The sequence below is a fragment of the Clarias gariepinus genome, chromosome 17 (genome assembly GCF_024256425.1).
Source record: "Clarias gariepinus isolate MV-2021 ecotype Netherlands chromosome 17, CGAR_prim_01v2, whole genome shotgun sequence".
Taxonomy (NCBI): Eukaryota; Metazoa; Chordata; class Actinopteri; order Siluriformes; family Clariidae; genus Clarias; species Clarias gariepinus.
Genome location: NC_071116.1, coordinates 23,363,081 through 23,381,272, shown reverse-complemented (window position 1 = coordinate 23,381,272; position 18,192 = coordinate 23,363,081).

Genomic DNA, 18,192 nt, shown 5'->3' with positions numbered 1-18,192 from the left:
GAAGAAGAGTCACATGGTTTAGAACTATATGTCTTTTCACAGTGATGTTTATCTTTAAGCATTTTAAAACATTAAAACTGCATAAGGAACTAAAAACCTTAAATGTGGTGAGCTGTGCTCACCAGCTGTCAGAAGTGTTAACTGACATATTTAACACCTCTTTGTCAACTGCGACTGTTCCTACCTGCCTGAAGACTGCCACCATTGTTCCAGTCGCAAAGTGTTCAACAGTGACTTGTCTGAATGATTACCGCCCCATAGTTCTAACCCCGGTAGTCATGAAGTGCTTTGAGAGGCTGGTCATGACTCACATCAAAGCCTCCATCGATGCCACTGTAGACCCCCATCAGTAAGCGTACAAGACAAATCGCTCTGCAGATGACGCCATCTCATCAGTGATCTATACAGCCCTTACACACCTGGAGAATAAGAATTCCTACATCCGCCTGCTTTTTCTGGACTTTTCCTCTGCCTTCAACACCATCTCTCCACAGACATTAATTCTAAAGCTTTCCTCTCTTGGCTTAAGCCCTTCAGTAGGGAACTGGGTTCTAGACTTCCTGACCAACAGATCTCAAACTGTCAGGATCCATGACACCATCTCCTCCACCATTACCATCAGCACAGGCTCGCCTCAAGGTTGTGTGCTGAGCCCCCTCCTGTTCACTCTGTTGACGTATGACTGCATATCGAGACACTCCAGCTGTCATATAGTCAAATTTGCAGATGACACAGCAGTAGTGGGACGCATCACTGACAACAATGAATCCTATTACAGAGAGGAGGTAGAACAACTGGTACAGTGGTGTAGGGGAAATAACGTCTGCATCAATGTAAAAAAGATGAAAGAGATGGTAGTGGACTTCAGAAAGGACAAGGCGAACTCCTCTCCCCCTACACATTGATGGAGCAGCTGTGGAAGCGGTCTCCAGCTTTAAGTATCTAGGCGTCCATATAGCTAAGGACTTAAACTGGAGCGTCAACACCTCAGGCTTGATTAAAAAGGCCCACCAACGCCTCTACTTCCTCAGGAAGCTAAAACGAGCTGGGCTTGGAAGCCTGGTTCTGAAGAGTTTCTATCGAGGAGCGGTTGAAAGCATCATCAGCTCCTACATCACTGTGTGGCATGGCAATAGCACCGTAGCTGAGAGGAAAGCCCTGCAGACAGTAGTTAAGGCTAGTAGTAGGCTCCCATCTATCACCGAACTGTACACTGCAAGATGCAGAGGAAGAGCCCTCCGCATTATTTAGGACTCCACCCACCCTGCACATGCTCTATTTCAACCTCTTCCCTCGGGCAGAAGGCTGAGGAGCCTTCAGTGCAAGACCACCAGGCTCGAAAACAGCTTTTACCCTGAAGCAATTAGACTGCTGAACTCTAGCCATGCTCTGTAGGTCCTCTCCCATTAAACACAATCAAACTTTTAGTGTAATATATAACTCTATGGTGCAATACATATATATAACCCTATAAGTCGAATATACAATGTGTGCAATACAGCCTCTGAAAATGTGCAATACACTGTGTGTAGTTTATGTCTAATTTCCTTCATAATATATCTCTGACTGCTCTTATTTATATTTATGTATATACATATTTACACCCTCATATTTATACTATGCTATCTCTGTGGCTCAAACGGGACCTGGGTCCTAATTTCGTACCAGAACATGGAAGTGTGCTGGTATGACAATAAAGCTCCTTGAATCCTTGAAATTACTGTAACCCACTATACAGTATATCGCCTTCTCAGTTGCTGTCCTGCACATAAACACATGGGTAAGCCTGCTGCTATAGGATTTGATTTGGCTGAGAAGTATGCTACAAGTCTGATTCTTTTTTTTTTCCTGCTCCTGTAGCAAAACTGAAATCATGCAACCATTTTTTCATCAATGATTTTGGCCTTGTAGAATCTGAGATGCCCAATACTGAAGTAGTTTATAATGCCAATTTTGATTGTGGTTCTAAGTGCACTGTGGGCCAGTAGACCCTCCCCATGAGCTTTATAGCTAAATTGGGGCCTTGTGGATTGCATAGATCTTGCAAGATAACTTTTCTGCACTAAAAACACTTTTACAATAATGATTTAAAAAATGTATAATAATTTTTTCTTTGTTTTAGAATTTGCAATAATTTGGATAACTATTTAAAGCCACAGTTTTATCTTGTGCCAAAACAATTTGACCTAAAGACTTGACTTGTGTGACAGTGGCTGGGGTAGCTCAGTGGTTCAGGCATTGGACTACGGATCAGAAGATCCCAGATTCAAACCACCAAGCTGCCACTGTTGGACCTTCGAGCAAGGCCCAGTTCCTAGTTTAGACATAAGCAGTTCTCTGTGAAGCTGGTCTAAATTCCTTATAAAAAATACAAGCAGTTCGTCTTGTGTCCCCATCTCTTTTGGGTCTGACAGCAGTTTGTTGGGCTGCTTCATCTCTCCAACTCTCCAGCTTTATGGTCTGTGCACGAGGGTTTCATCTTTCCATCTGACCTCGCCAGTTCGACCAAGGGCATTTTACAGAGTCGAGTGGTTCCTCATCATCCTTCAGTGCTTCACAGCTGAGTCAATTGTCTGGCTGCTGTTTCGTGTGCTGCAAAGCTGTATGTTGTGGACATCTTTGAGGTGGGCAGCCATCCAGGTCAGGATCTATCCTGGACACACTGAAGGGATTGTGAGATTTGACCTGTCCCTGTCATCCATGCAGACTAGGCAACACGGTGGCTTAAAGGTTCGCACTGTCGCCTTGCACCACCAGGGTCTGGGTTTGATTCTTGCCTCGGTTCTCCCCATGCTGGTGGGTTTCCTCTGAATGCCTCAGTTTCCTCCCACAGTCCAAAACATGCTTTTCCAAATTGCCTGTAGTGTGTGAATAAGCTTGTAAGTGTGTGTGCCCTGCGAGGGACTGACACCCTATCCAGGGTGTACCCCACCTCATGCAGTTAGTCTCCTGGGATAGGCTCCAGGCCCCCCGTGACTTCATCTTTTTTTCTCTGAAACTTTATTGTGCTACATTTCATTTCCACGGTATTTACCCAGACGATAAATAAAACCACCATGTTTCGGATTGACATTAGACAAAACCTTTCACCTAGTAGCGGTGGCAAGTTCCCAAACACAGTGCTGAAGTGTTTTCTTTGTGCAAAATTGTTGTGAAATGCAGAGAGCATGATGATGATGATGATGATGATGATGATGACAAGAGTAGATAATAACAGCCTCCGAAAGCATTTTTTTTACCAGTTTACTAACTTGACATATGCAATCATCACAATAATCCATGTGAGGGAGTTTGAAAAAAAAAATACAAAAGAAAAAAAAAATAATTTTACAACACATGCAGACAAGACATCCAGATCTGTTTTAAAACACTTATTAGTGTACTGTCCAAATGTGAAAAACTGAATCTCCATCTTGGACAGAACAAACGTGTTTTAATTAAATATGTGGCGAAAATATTTCTGTAAATTGCAGAAAACATTTATATTCCATTAAAATGCCAAACGCATTTGAAGGTCCCTTGCATAAGCCAATAAACCTAATGATGCCAATCTCTACTTTAGGCGACTTAACCTGAATAGCGGCAGTAACCAAGCAGCGGGGCATTCATCACTTAGTCAACCTCAGGAAAAAGCATTCATCCTTACAAATGTTCCAACACATTTATTAAAATGTCTATCCTCTCTCTCTCTCTCTCTCTCTCTCTCTCTGCATTTGTGTGTGTGTATGTGTGTTTATGTGTGTACTGTTCCTCCTTATGAAAGGGCATGTTATTATAACTGGTTGGGGGCTTAAATGTCTCTACAAGGATATTACTGTCCTTCCTTGTAGGGATATGGATATTTGACCATCTGGGGTCCCTTGTGCTGGTCCCCATGGGAAAACTCCTCTTATTTTTGGTTTGTTTCTTTGCTTCTTTTGTTTCTTTCTCTCTCTTTTTTTTTAAACAGCTTAATCGTTTCCTTTTGTTCCTTTTTGTTTTAGGCATTTTTAGTTTAGCCCTCATTATTAATTATGTCAGTGGAAGTTTCTTGCAACTGTGTGTCTGCGCGCGTGTGTGTATGCGTGTGTGTGTGTGTGTGTGTATACTGTATGTGTGTGTGTGTGCATGTTATTGTGTTTGTGTAAGTGTGTGTCTATGTTATTGTGTGTGTGTGTGTGTGTGTGTGTGTGTGTGTGTGTGTGTGTGTGTGTGTGTTATTGTGTGTGTGTGTGTGTGTGTGTGTGTGTGTGTGTGTGTGTGTGTATGTTATTGTGTGTGTGTGGGGGGGGGGGTATGTTATTGTGTGTGTGTGTGTGTGTGTGTGTGTGTGTGTGTGTGCGTGTGTGTATGTGTGAGAGAGAGAGTGTTTATATTAGTGTTACAGTGCAGAAGAGGCCATTGCTCTCACATGTTGTTTAAAGCCTGCACCCCCAGACCACTGGAGAAAATCAAAGCAAAGCAAAGAAAAAGAACAGAACAGAAAGGAAAAGAAAAAGGACAGGAAGAAAAATTATTATTATGGTAATTATCCGCAATGAAAAACATTACTGTGAGTCATTACTTTGATTTAATTTCTAAACATTTAGATTTATTTAAATACTGAATCTATCTATCTATCTATCTATCTATCTATCTATCTATCTATCCATCTTACACAAACACTGAGCATGCACTGGATGGAACACATCACCCGCATACATGCACACCTACAGTACTGTGTAATTTAGTATAAGCAATCCACCTATCATCATGTTTTGTAATGCTGGATATGGAGCTCTATAAAAGGCCTGTTGGGACAGAGCTGAGACGCGCTGACTCTGCAGTTCAAACATGATTATGAAGATCAACACGTCTCCCTGTTCAACTTTATACGTAGAAAAGTACAAAACTGAGACGCTAAGTAATGAACTCAGGCTCAGTGAAATCCTTTGTTCCCAGGGCCAAACGCTGCTTTAACACGCTGCTGGAATTCTTGGTCCAAGGGTTCATCGATCACTTCTCATCCTCAGTTAAACATGTTGCTCTCCTCTATAAAATACTCACTGTTCACCAGTCATATTTATTCATTTACTCATTATGCACCCTTATTTTCATTGACTTGCACTACTTCAGTCTTGCAACATTCACTTTTGCACCTTTTATCAATCTATCTATCTATCTATCTATCTATCTATCTATGTAGCATTTAAAAAGATTAAGCAGAAGACTTTTTTTTTTTTACAGTGAAAATCATTTTCATATATTCCAGCAGGTTAGGAAGCTACACACACACACACACACACACACACTCTCTCTCTCTATATATATATACAGAGATAATCAGCTCACTTTCAGAGTATGAACATCTTAGTAAGGATCAGCAGAGGGCGCTGTTGCATTGATTCATACAGCATGTGTGATATAAAGGAGAGCAGAGAATGAGCTCAACACCCCAAATGAACTCAACTGGTCAAATGAGTTTGGGCAAAAACACAAAACAGTTTTTCATCCACACACTGCTTTTGTAGGCTGTCTATCATCAAATATATAGCTACTGGTTAACACATTATTGGAAACGCATATTAACAATAAATAACACAATTCATTTACAATATTTAAAATAAAGAAATTTTTAACAGACACCCGAGCATGAGCTGCATTAGTAGAGTTAGAGCTTAAAGCACAGCGTATATACTGTATAGATTACACACTTACTGTACACAGACTTTGTATACCGCTTTGTATATGACTAACAGAATTATAGTACAATTTAAATGAAAGAGTAAAACATCAATAGATCATCATGACCTGGTTAACTTGGGACTTCTGAAATATTTCTTTGTGCTGTTAAAAGATGAGTTGAGAACAACCCTTTCATCCGATTCCAAGGTGAATTGTTGCTCTTAAAGACATTAAATGTGTCTCTTTACTTTTTGCATGTCCGGGTATGTTGCAGAATATTAGATAGATAGCATAAATACTGTATGTCGTATTGTTTCTACTTAGAATCCATGATCACTTGGGCATAAAGTGGAGTGAAAAAGTATTTGCTCCCATCCTGATTTTTGTTTTTTGCATATTTGTCACACTTAAATGATTGAGATCTGTGTGGCCGAGAGTGAAACAACCAGTTATTAGGGGCAATTACTTTTTCACATAGAGTCAGGCAGGTTTAAATGGCTTTTTTCTCTAATAAATATAACGATAATTTAAAAAGTGCATTTTGCATTTTCTCAGTTTTTTGTTTGACTGATGATTTGAATCATTTAAGTGTGACCAATATGAAAATAAATTAAAAAAAAACAGTATGTATGTATGTAAACACTGTACGGCAGAAATAAAACTGAAAACAACATCCAGTTTCATAGCAGAAGTGATGTGCAGGTGCGGCAGTCTCTCAACTACACCTCTCATTGGATAGAACTACGGTAGAAAGACTTCTCAGGACGCCACAGCCATGACATGAAACTTTACCATTTAGAGGTCATATGTCGCCAGATGTTTGAGTGTTTAGTAAAGTAACAGATCCTCTCACTGCCTCTGCACCAGTTTCTACAGTCTATAATCTTGTCCTCTTTTAAACAGGAAGCTGTAACGGGATACCAAACACTGTCACTGCGAGTGATAGGAAAAGTTGCTGCTGAGTGAGGATGAGTGTCAAATTCTCTGTTGTTTGCTTTATTTCATTATTTATGTGAGCAACTTACACCTAATTCAATTATTCATTAGGGAAATTTGCATCATATTTTCAGCGCTGGAGTGTAACCCAGCATGTATGATTAGAAATGATTAAACAATTAACAAACATAGAAGAACAAATGCATAAATACAAATACATAAAAACCGTACAAGCATTTTAATGCACACACACACACACACTGTACGCAAAATACATAATACTTAAAATACATTAACTTAAAGGCGTAGAAGACATAAAGTCGTCCTGAATCATGTTTTACATCTCAGCACAGACTGAAAATATATAACATCTGTTCTTAATCATCATTCTATTATTCACCTTTCATTTATCCTCTTTATCCAGGTCAGGATTGCAGTGTTTTATCCCACTTTATTTACTTTAAATCAGAGCTCTGTGTGTCTTTTTGCATGTTCAGGCAAAAGATGATGCATGTTAGCATTTCTTTTTAAATGATTTAATTAAGTTTCTTTCGTCATTGTGTTTTTCATTATTCATTTAATTCACGTACATCAATCCATCATCTGTACTGATCATCGTGTGTGGGGTCACAGGGAGTTTCGCGCTTATCCGAGGGCACTTAGGGCATAAGGTAGTGTTTACCTTGTCAGCCCATTTATGGGCACAAACACACACACACACATACTCGTAATCCCCATCTTTAACAATGATTAATTTGGGAACATCAATCAGTCTACACCGCATGTGCTTAGAAACCTGAGCAGAGGGAGGATACCAACAGCCACACAGAATTCCACACACACACTGAACAGACACAAGAGTTCCAACCACTGAGCCACCGAAGAACTCAAAGCACTGTGGATGTACAGTATTTCATTATGTAAAGTCCCAACAGAAGGAATTGTATAGACTGAAATCCCTTATAATAAAAGGGTTGGGTGCTTCAAATTTTTCCATTATATTCTAAATGATTGCAAAGTTCAGCAGGCTATACAGTTTCATACAGCGTATCGGGTAGATCCATGATATTCATTCCTCTTAAGTAATCACTTTATCCTGGTCAGGGTAACGCAGATGTACTGTAGAGGCAGAAAATCCTAAGAATGCTGAGCACAAGGTGACAAGGCACCCTGGCTTCATCACCAGTCCACTGCAGGCCACCTTACACATATTTTCACATTTTATTCACACCTAAGGCAAAATATATTGTTTTTGGAAAGTTTGGGCATGCTAAGAACACGTACGGAAACTCTCCATACACAGTGACTCGAATCTGTCATTTCACGTCACAATGCCATTTGAAATCGCACTGTTTAGGACTAAAATTAACTGTTCTCAGTAGCACAAAAAATAGTGTCTGGAGTTGTACTGAAGCTTCAAGTCTAAAGCAGGTAAGAAGAAAGTGAAGCTTATAGCATAGCGTCTAGTTTCAAATTATGCAAACCTACGCACTCACTCATTGACAAATCCTCTTTATTCTGTATGAAGGGCCGCAGGGGGCTTGGAACCTATCCAAGAAGGCTTCGGGCACATTATAGGGTACACCCTGGACGAGGTTTCAATTCATTTCAGGGCACAAACATATACACACACAATCACTCACTACGGGCAATTTGGAAACGTCATTTCCATGTCTTAGGACTGTGGGCGGAAACCCACCAAGCATGGGAAGAACATGAAAACTCCACACACACAGACCTAAAATGGGAATCAAACCCGGACACTGGAGGTGCAAACTGCATGCATAAATCATCACCCACTTATCCTGGAACTTTCTATCTAATTATATAAATTATACAGTTTTATAAAATGGCACATTAACACATTAAATTGAAGTTAACCTCTAATCCAATTACATACAAATTATTATTATTAAATTTTCTAAACAAAATTTTCTTTAATAAAAATCTATACTGGGTCTTGCCCCCTACTCAAAAGTGATTTAAATCTATCAATATAGTGGTTATGTTTTGATTGTTTATTATCCCTTTGATATATTATTCCTGATATAGTTAAAGTATCATACTGTGACAGAAGCTAAATTAAGTCTATTTAAAGCACGTACTGTGCAATGATATTAAACCAATAAATAAAATCTTTCATTAGATCTATAAATTACCTCCACTGCTACAGAAAGGAAAGAAAACAGAAAACATTGTTTAATATACATACCGTATTATGGCTACGGGGGAATACCATGAAGCTGATCCCCGTTCCCACTGTCACTGCAGGTCAGTGCTTTTGTTAAGTGGCTTACAAGAGTATCAAATGACACTGAGTATCAGATTAAATGAAATTTAATTTACAGAATGAAATATTAATTGTAGGTGAACCCCAAAGTAATGCTGCGAAAGGTAGTGTGGGTAACTGGGAGCAAGATAAAGGGATTTCTCTCGCCATAAAAAGCAATGCAAATTATCATGTCCCTTTTGTGGCATTTGCAGGAGCGCCCCCCCCCCCCCCCCCCCTTTCTCAGGTTGTCCTTGACTCCAGAATAACCTTTCAGGCTCTGAGAAGCCACGCCCAATGTAACATCATTATGTCTGAAACAGTTTTCTGTCCAGGTACTGTGAAAAAATGAAACACGAGTTAGTATTGTGTAGTTAGTTCTGTATGGTGGTCACAACCGTGCTGATATTCAGTACAACAGCACAAACTTAAGTGTGATTATTGCTCTTATAGCACAGTTTCACAAACATAATTTATTTTTAACGAATTATGGTTTATTTAGTAAGTTCTTCTAATTACTTGACAATTGTTTTAGATGATGTAATGTTATCAGCTGTTTTTTCCTAATGGAAGTGCTTCAGTTAGGGGTTTTGTATGTGGGTTTTGGCAGGCGGCTGCTCTCTGCTCTTTACACTCGTGCAATGCTTCTTGTTTAATCAGATCACTCGGTCGGAACGAACTCAGCAGAAAGTAAGTCTACCCGCCATACTGACTAGAGAGTAACTGACCACATTCAAACAGTCACAGAAGCACTTTTAGCATGAAAACACATCTAATAATACAAACCTGACTGGCTGCTAAGACACGGCTGAATTCCAAATCCTACTGTAACCCCTAATCAAGGGTTCTACCTGGTGTGTGTCAAGTCACGTCAAGTCAAATAGGCTTTTATTTTATTTCAACAATATACAGTTCAGTATACAATGAAATGAAACAGCATTCCTCCAGGAACAAGGTGCTACATGCATGCAACATAAATTAGCAGAAACTAACTAGCTGGCTAGGACACCTTATTAGCTAACTATCTGAGACAAAACAAATTTACACCATAATTATCAAAAACTATTTTAAAGTACTATACAAAAGACATTATAAATAACCAAACAAATTATAATCTGCAGATAATAAATATTGTTTGTGGAACTGATGTATAAACGCAATAGCAAACTCACGGTGGTGTTGTGATCACAGCCGTGCTATATCCTGCAGTATAGCACCACCTCGACTGTGATACTGCTTGATTATAGTATGCAAACAGCAGTATTCTTGAAAATGAGTCGAACGACACACACACACATGCATTGCTGTCTGTCATGTTTTATGCATTAAGTTCACTAGTGCATTCGGTGATTTGGAAAGCAACCTTTGGAAATCAGGTGAGAGCAGGGACGAGTGCACTGGATAATTCACCTGCTGAATGATTCACACAGATAATGAATATTTCATATTCTTCCAAACAGTAGGTCAACTCAGAGGTCAAATGTGCACGAATATTTACACTCTCCAAAGTAGGTATAGCTTATGTTAAAAACATGAACATTCATGAAAGGATGAATGCATTGAAGTTGCTATAAACTTTAAAATAATGTCAAATTAATTAATGTATCGTATGCTACAAAAGTGCCCTCCCACATAACAATTACATGTACTTGGTCACTAAGCGTAAGCATTGTGTTATGGGATTTCATGATTACACTGCATATTCTTTAATATTGCTTACTTGTTTACTGCCATAGGTGTTTAGTTGGTTTAAGATCTGTTGAGTGTAATATGTAAATATGATTTACATAATTTCCTTCTTTGCCAAACCATTCAGTAAGTCTGGTGAGTACTATTCAGTACATTCAGGTCATCAACTGACTTTATTTTATTGCCATATAACATTGCTGACCAATCGGTGCATCCCCAGATCATAACGCTCTCAACCTGATTCCAGTAATGTCAAATCCTTAGTTAGTGGGTTTTTTTTTGCTTAATGAAGGCCACAAATCTTACACTTCTGAATCAAGCACACAAACCATACCAAAAATTCATGCTTTCCCTAATTTAATCCACTAAGGAGTTCCTGAGAGGCCGGCGTTTCAAACATAAAGCTGGCAATCTGGCACTTATGGCTCTGGCATAATGAGAAAACGTTCTGCCTTGATGGTATCCAAGCACTAGGGAAACCTTTGGTTAAGTGCATTATAAGTGCAGAGTTCTTCTTATTCTTTGTCTTTCGGCTGTTCCCTTTCAGGGGTCGCCACAGCGAATCATCTGCCTCCATCTAACCCTATCCTCTGCATCCTCTTCTCTCACACCAACTAACTTCATGTCCTCTCTCACTGCATCAATAAATCTCCTCTTTGGTCTTCCTCTAGACCTCCTGCCTGGCAGTTCCAACCTCAGCATCCTTCTACCGATATATTCACAATCTCTCCTCTAAACATGTCCAAACCACCTCAATCTGGCCTCTCTGACTTTATCTCCAAAACATCTAACGTGGGTTGTCCCTCTGATAAACTCATTCTTAATCCTATCCATCCTTGTCACTCCCAAAGAGAACCTCAACCTCTTCAGCTCTGCTACCTCCAACTCTGCCTCCTGTCTTTTCTTCAGCGGCACTGTCTCTAAGCCGTAGAGCATCGCTGGTCTCACCACTGTCCTGTACACCTTTCCTTTCATTCTCGCTGATACTCTTTTATCGCACAACACACCTGAAACTTTTTTTTTCTCCATTCCAACCTGCCTGTACCCGCCTCTTCACCTCCTTTGAACACTCTCCGTTGCTCTGGACTGTTGACCCTAAGTACTTAAAATGCTGCACCTTCTTTACCTCTGCTCCCTGTAGCCTCACCGATCCTCCTGGGTCCCTCTCATTTACACACATGTATTCCGTCTTGCTGCGGCTAACCTTCATTCCTCTGCTTTCCAGAGCATACCTCCACCTCTCCAAATTTTCCTCCACCTGTTCCCTGCTCTCGCTACACAGCACAATGTCATCTGCAAACATCATAGTCCATGGAGACTCCTGTCTTACCTCATCTGTCATCCTGTCCATCACCAGAGCAAACAAAAAGGGGCTTAGAGCCGATCCTTGATGCAGACCCACCTCCACTTTGAACTCTTCTGTCACACCTACAGCACATCTAAATCTAAAAAGACACAATGCAACTCCCTGTTACCTTCTCTGTACTTCTCCGCCAGCATCCTCAAAGCAAATACTGCATCTGATGTACTCTTTCTAGGCATAAAACCATATTGCTGCTCACAAATGCTCACCTCTGCCCTTAACCTAGCTTCCACTACTCTTTCCCACAGCTTCATTGTCTGGCTCATTAGTATTATTATATATAGAATAGAATAGAGTTATTCTGCGCAATCAAAAGTCCAGGTTTGACTTGAACGCCCCTCCTACATGTGTAGCTGTGAGCTAGGGTAATGTGTGTAGATAACTTGCTGCAGAGCTGTTTCAATTTGCTTCATAGAACAATGGAAAGTGATCTTGGTAGTAGTGGAGTCATATGAGAAAGGCTTTGCAGGTTATAAACAAGGCAAACACCTGATTCTGACACCGGAGCCTGTGTGTATTCAAGGGCGAAGTGAAATTTATTGTGTGCTGTAGGAGAGTGAAATGTGAGACAAGATGAATGGAAACATTATACTAAGTGCTACAAAGTGAAATAAGTGTCACTTACAGTATATAAACACACAGTGTGTGTGTGCGTGTGTTGAATCTAGCACATGGACTGATGAATACACACACACACACACACACACAGTTACACATATATTGTCCATCTGTCTTTTCACCAAGACCATTGATTATCATCTTTTTTTTTTTTTTGTCTGCCCTATCTCACTCTCCTTCACTCATACACACACTAAGCCTTCAAGGTCATTGATTATAATGTGAGTGAATGTGATGTACAAACCCCTCACACACAGCTAGGAATTAAAAGATTCTACATTAATTACTTTAATACATTAAAGACTAGAACAAAATCCCCAGTATATTAATGCTTCAGCAACACACTTACATCATATCTGTGAATTAACACCCTCAACAACCACCAACTATTATTCTAGACCTTTTAATTTTATAACTTTAATATTGAGTCTGATTTTTAAACATACAGTCTGCCAAATACCTAAATGTAAATGTAAACATGGCTATTCCCTGACGAAATTACACAAAACAGTAATAGATTTGTGTAAGTGACCACATTTTAGACAATAAAGAAATGGAAGCTGCCAGCTTTTGCATGAAAAATTAATAGTTTCATTATTTACTGTTTACTAGGCTTTACAGTTTTGTTTAGTTTTTAGGGCATCCTTGCTCTAAAACACTATTTTGCATGTAAATAATATGTTATAAATATGATGTATTATACAAAGCTTTTTATAGGCTACATATTTTCATAAATATAAAAATTTTTAGTTGCCACAAAATGCATTTTCCAAATATTATTAATTAAAAAAAAAGTTAACTATAAAATAAAGAATGCTGCTATTGTTTAATTTTTCTTTACAGTTTAAATACTAATATTTCTGCATTTTAATGCTAAATTGTTGTTTTTGTTTTTGGCCATTGAACCAAAATTAAGATTATTAAAATATTCACTTTGTGTTGCATAATACAAAATAACTAATGTTGGAAGCTGCACCATATCATCCTGCCAGAGTAAACAGGGGTACAAAGAAAGTTACTCTTTGTTGATGACTTACATTAATGTAATCATCACTATGAGGTCTGTTTTAAGTATGAGAGAAATCAATTCCATTTTGTTTCTTACATGCAGATGGCCCAGATTGAACCCTGTGCATGTGTGTGTGTGTGTGTGTGTGTGTGTGTGCGTGTGTGTGTGTGTGTGTGTGTGTAATGCATTATACTGTGTTTCTACACCCTGGTCTTTTTAGGTAATAAAAGTGATAAAAGTCTGCTTTGGAACACAAGCAGTCCCTAGCAAATGCCAGCATTTTCTAACAAACACCCACACTCTTGGCCAAACTCGAACATTCTCTAACACACGAGAACATTTTTCTGCAAGCACCAACATTATTCCTTATGTAAAGAAAACCCTGTGTTTGTTTTTTAGAGCTTGTACTGGACATTCCAAATGTTCTAAACATATAATAATGTTGAGTCATAAAAATGTTGGAAAATGCTAGATTGATGGTGAATGTTAGTGTGGGATGGCAGTATTGGAGTTAACATTAAAGTAAAAACAATTTTATAGTGAAATGTATTTTACATTATATTTGTGGGACCAATATTGGTAATTGATAATGCATGTTGGTATTGATGTTCTAGTAATGATTGGAATGTTGATAATGATTGCAGAATGTTTTTGTTGGGAATATTAATGTTCAATATTGAATGTTGGTATTTATTAGAAAAGTTACTGTTTTTGTTCGACCAATATTGTGTAAAGTAATAATAAATGTTGGGTATAAGTTGGAGAAAGTTTTTGTTTGAGAATTTTGTTAAAGAAGAACCTTGCAACAACCTTTAAAATATATATATTGCTATTTAAATGGAAATGTTGGTATTTTATCATTTTACTGTTTTGGAGAACAAGTTGGTAGCTGTTGGACAAAGTTTAGGTAAGTTTGGGGGATTTTTTTTTTTCTTGAAAAATATAGGTGTTTGATAGGAAATGTTGGTTTTATTTGAAAAATATGTGATTTTTTTTTTTTTTTAAACCTTTGAGATTTTTTTTCTTGGTGTTTGGTAGACAATGTTAGTATTTGTTGAAGAATGTTCCATTTAAAAACCTTACGGAAAAACATAGGTGTTTAATTGGAATTGGGATTTTTTTCTTGGAGAATATTGACGTTTGGTTGGGAATGTTTAGTTATCTGTTGTTTTTATTTTATGTAATTTTATGTATCTTGAAGAAACAATAACTTGAAAAAATATACAGTAGGTCTGTAATGAAAAATTTGGGGGTATTCTGGGGGTAATATCGTTGTTTTATGGGAAATGTTACCATTTGTTTGCGAATGTTTTGTTAAAGAATGGTATTAAATGATCTTGCTCCACAGGATTTATTGCAGCCTTGCCTCTCTCTTAAGTCCCTCAACAGCTCCTATTACTTATACCAAGGACTAAACATAAAATAGAGGTGAATGAACCTTTACCGTAGCTTCTCTGAGAGTATGTGGAGCAGTTTACCTCCTAATAGAAGATTGGCTTCTAATTTAAAATCATTTAAGTCTTTGTTAAATTAATGATCTTTATTTTGTTTGGATTTGATTATTTGTGGGTTTTATTTATGTGATTTCATGTCTTTTATGTGTTTTGGGTTGAAACTTGTTTTAGTACTGTTGTCTTTTTTGTATCTTTTGTACTTTAAACACTTTGTTACCGCATTGTTTTAAAAAGTGCTACATAAATACATTTTAATTTGGTTTGATTTAAAGAGTCTTGGAGAACAGTCTTGGAGCTGTTGATGGATGGGTTTGTTGGAGGATATTGGTGTTAGCTGGTCTGATCTGTATTTGTTTTAAATGTAAGCTGTAACAGGATGAAAGGCAGCCACTGACACAGTAACAGAAGGAACAGTGAATATAAGGGTGAAGTGATGGGCAAATAAATAAAGAGCAAAAATAAAGGGATGGAGGAATGCAGTGCTGGTGTGATGATGTGGAAATAACAGATGGAAAGAGACAGAGAGAAAGGCTGTTTTTCTTTGGAACTGAACAGAGACGCAGATGTCAAAGAACAGAAACTCCCACGAGACAAAAAGTCATCTTTGCAGCGTGTCTCACACTCCTACAAACACACACACAAACACACAGGGATTTAATTAGACCTACAGCAGGGTTCAAAACTCTCAGTGCACAACAGGATTGTGAGTGTGATATTTCATCTTTAATCAAACATTAATACAGCTGCTCTGTAGGATGACACAATATACCTTGATACTGCTCTCAGATTTAATGTTTATTCTGCAGCAGACTGCAGCAGTTTTAGCTGAAGGAGGTAATTAAAATGTATACTGCATCCTCTGCACTCTTATGTAAGAGTGTCAGTTGTAGCCTGAGTTTTAATGCAGCTCGTTAAACACTGTCAGGAAAAGAAATATGTTCGAAAACAATATACTGACAAATACAAAAGAAGTAAAAAATAAATAAATAAATCAACAAAAATAAACCATAGCTGCTTTCCGAACGGTCCAAAAGCACAAAAAATATTTTTTGCATATTTTGGAGCGCAGGCCATTTTATTAGGATCTGAAAATGTTTAGCCTGTCTTTAATTTCCTTCATTATTAAGTTTACAATTGGAAACTGTGACTAGATTATCTGGCTGTTGACTCCTAGGCTTCTCTACACATGTTAAATTTGAACTTAAGATGAAACTTAAACTTAAAGATGAAACTTATAACTTATAATAAGCTTATTGATGTCAGGAGAGCCACAAGCATGTTGGGTGTCAGAAATTTCTCTGTTTATTAACAGCAAAAGATGGAGGTTTCATATGTTTGGCCAAAGCCTGGTGTCATGAACATCTGTTACTTCAAAGAACATAAACCATTTTAACATTTTCTGGTGAAATCCGGGAAAGCACAGAGTTGTCCGAAGTTGTCCGTTTATAGGCAAACAAGGAAGTGCTGCTCAAGGGGGGGAGAAAAGAGAGAGAGAACTTAGAGAGAGAATAAGAAAGAGAACATGGGAGACTTAGCAGGAGAACTATCAGAATTATCAATTATGGTGACAGGATCATGGGCACCCAAGGCTTATTTACGCCTGTGGGGAGCAAAGGGTAGCCAGTCTGGTCCAATCACATTGAAAGGTCAATGCTTGCCAATAAAAGCTGTGATAGATCAGCACCAGAACACTCAGTTCTCCACACACAGAGCTCAGAAGGCAACAAGCCCAAGGTCTCCAACCCAGCCTCCAAACTTCCCAGATCCCAGTGCAATTGGGATGCACTGGGCAAATAAGTCCAATCCATGGAGGCCCCGCCCTGCAACAGACAGCACCCAAAGGATCCCTTGCCAACATCTTGTCCCCAGACACCACAGTACACACAGTCATGCTCAGAAGGAAGCCAGAGCTGATCCAATGGCCCAACTGAAACCTTCACGGTGGGTGTATATTTTGCTAATGTTCACCAAATAGTATAATAGTTTTTTCTAACTACCTAACATTCTCCCATGTCATCTAGCTGTAAATGTTTAAATCACAGATAAAACCTAATAAAGAAACTTTCTGGATGTACAGTAAGCCTTTGGAGTGCTAATCCAAACATGAACATAATTTTATGGATTTAAGTGTTCATTCAGAACTGTAGGTGTTAATGTTCTATGGATTTTGGTATGAATCATTTAAATGTTTTGTTTTGTCGAGGGTTTTGTTTTCTTTTTTTACAGGGAGATGGGATTTACATAATAATTCATCAGGAGGTTGCTGTGGGAACAAGCTACAGAAAGAGAGAAAAAGGACAAAAAAAGGGAAAAAGGAGGACAGAGAGACAAAAAAGGACAGAGACAGACATTGAGAAGGTTGGGGAGTGAGTGTTTCTATGTGTGGGTGATAGAGAGAGAGAGAAGGCAGGTTGGCGTGTCTCTGCAGGAATTGACCTCTGGCAATAAGCATAATGAACTGAATAGCTTTCACCTGCCATGGATACAATAACAGGAAATGACCATACAGTATGTAGGGCGATGAGTCTTCTTACTCACTCACTCATCATCTACTGCATACCGCTTAATCCTGTATTCATGGTAGCGGATATCCCGGAGCCTGTCCCAGGAGACTAAGGGCACGAGGCAGGGGTACACCCGGGACAGGGTGCCAATCCAGAATCAGTCTTGCGTCTCATTATTTTATTAAAAGGTAAATGTGTGTTCTGACTCCATGTATAGTTGATGTTATTTTTGTTTCAGATGTTCAGATGAACAGGTTCAGGTCTGCATGAAAGGCTTCACAGAGAAGCCAGCTTTATCATAACACAGGGATGCTATTGAAGGCATACTCCAGCACACTCCCTTGGCACACACACATACACAAACACATTCTCTCTCTTTATCTCTCTCTCTTATCTCTCACAGTTCTTCATCCTCAAGTGCTCAGATACAGTCGGGCATCGAGTAGGCAACACCACCCAGTAAACCAACTGCAACAGAAATGATGGATATATCCTCAGGGTGGTGTGTATCTGTCGCCCAGGTGGCACGTAGACAGAACCTTTCATCTTCCACCTATGAAACTGATGACAAATTGCCCTTCACTTGCCCTGCTGTGTGAAAGGTGCCCCATACACACACACACACACACACACACACACACACACAAAGCTGGGGTTGCAGGGCAAAGTAGTGTCAGGTATCCAGTCTGCTGTGGAGAGCCCTAATG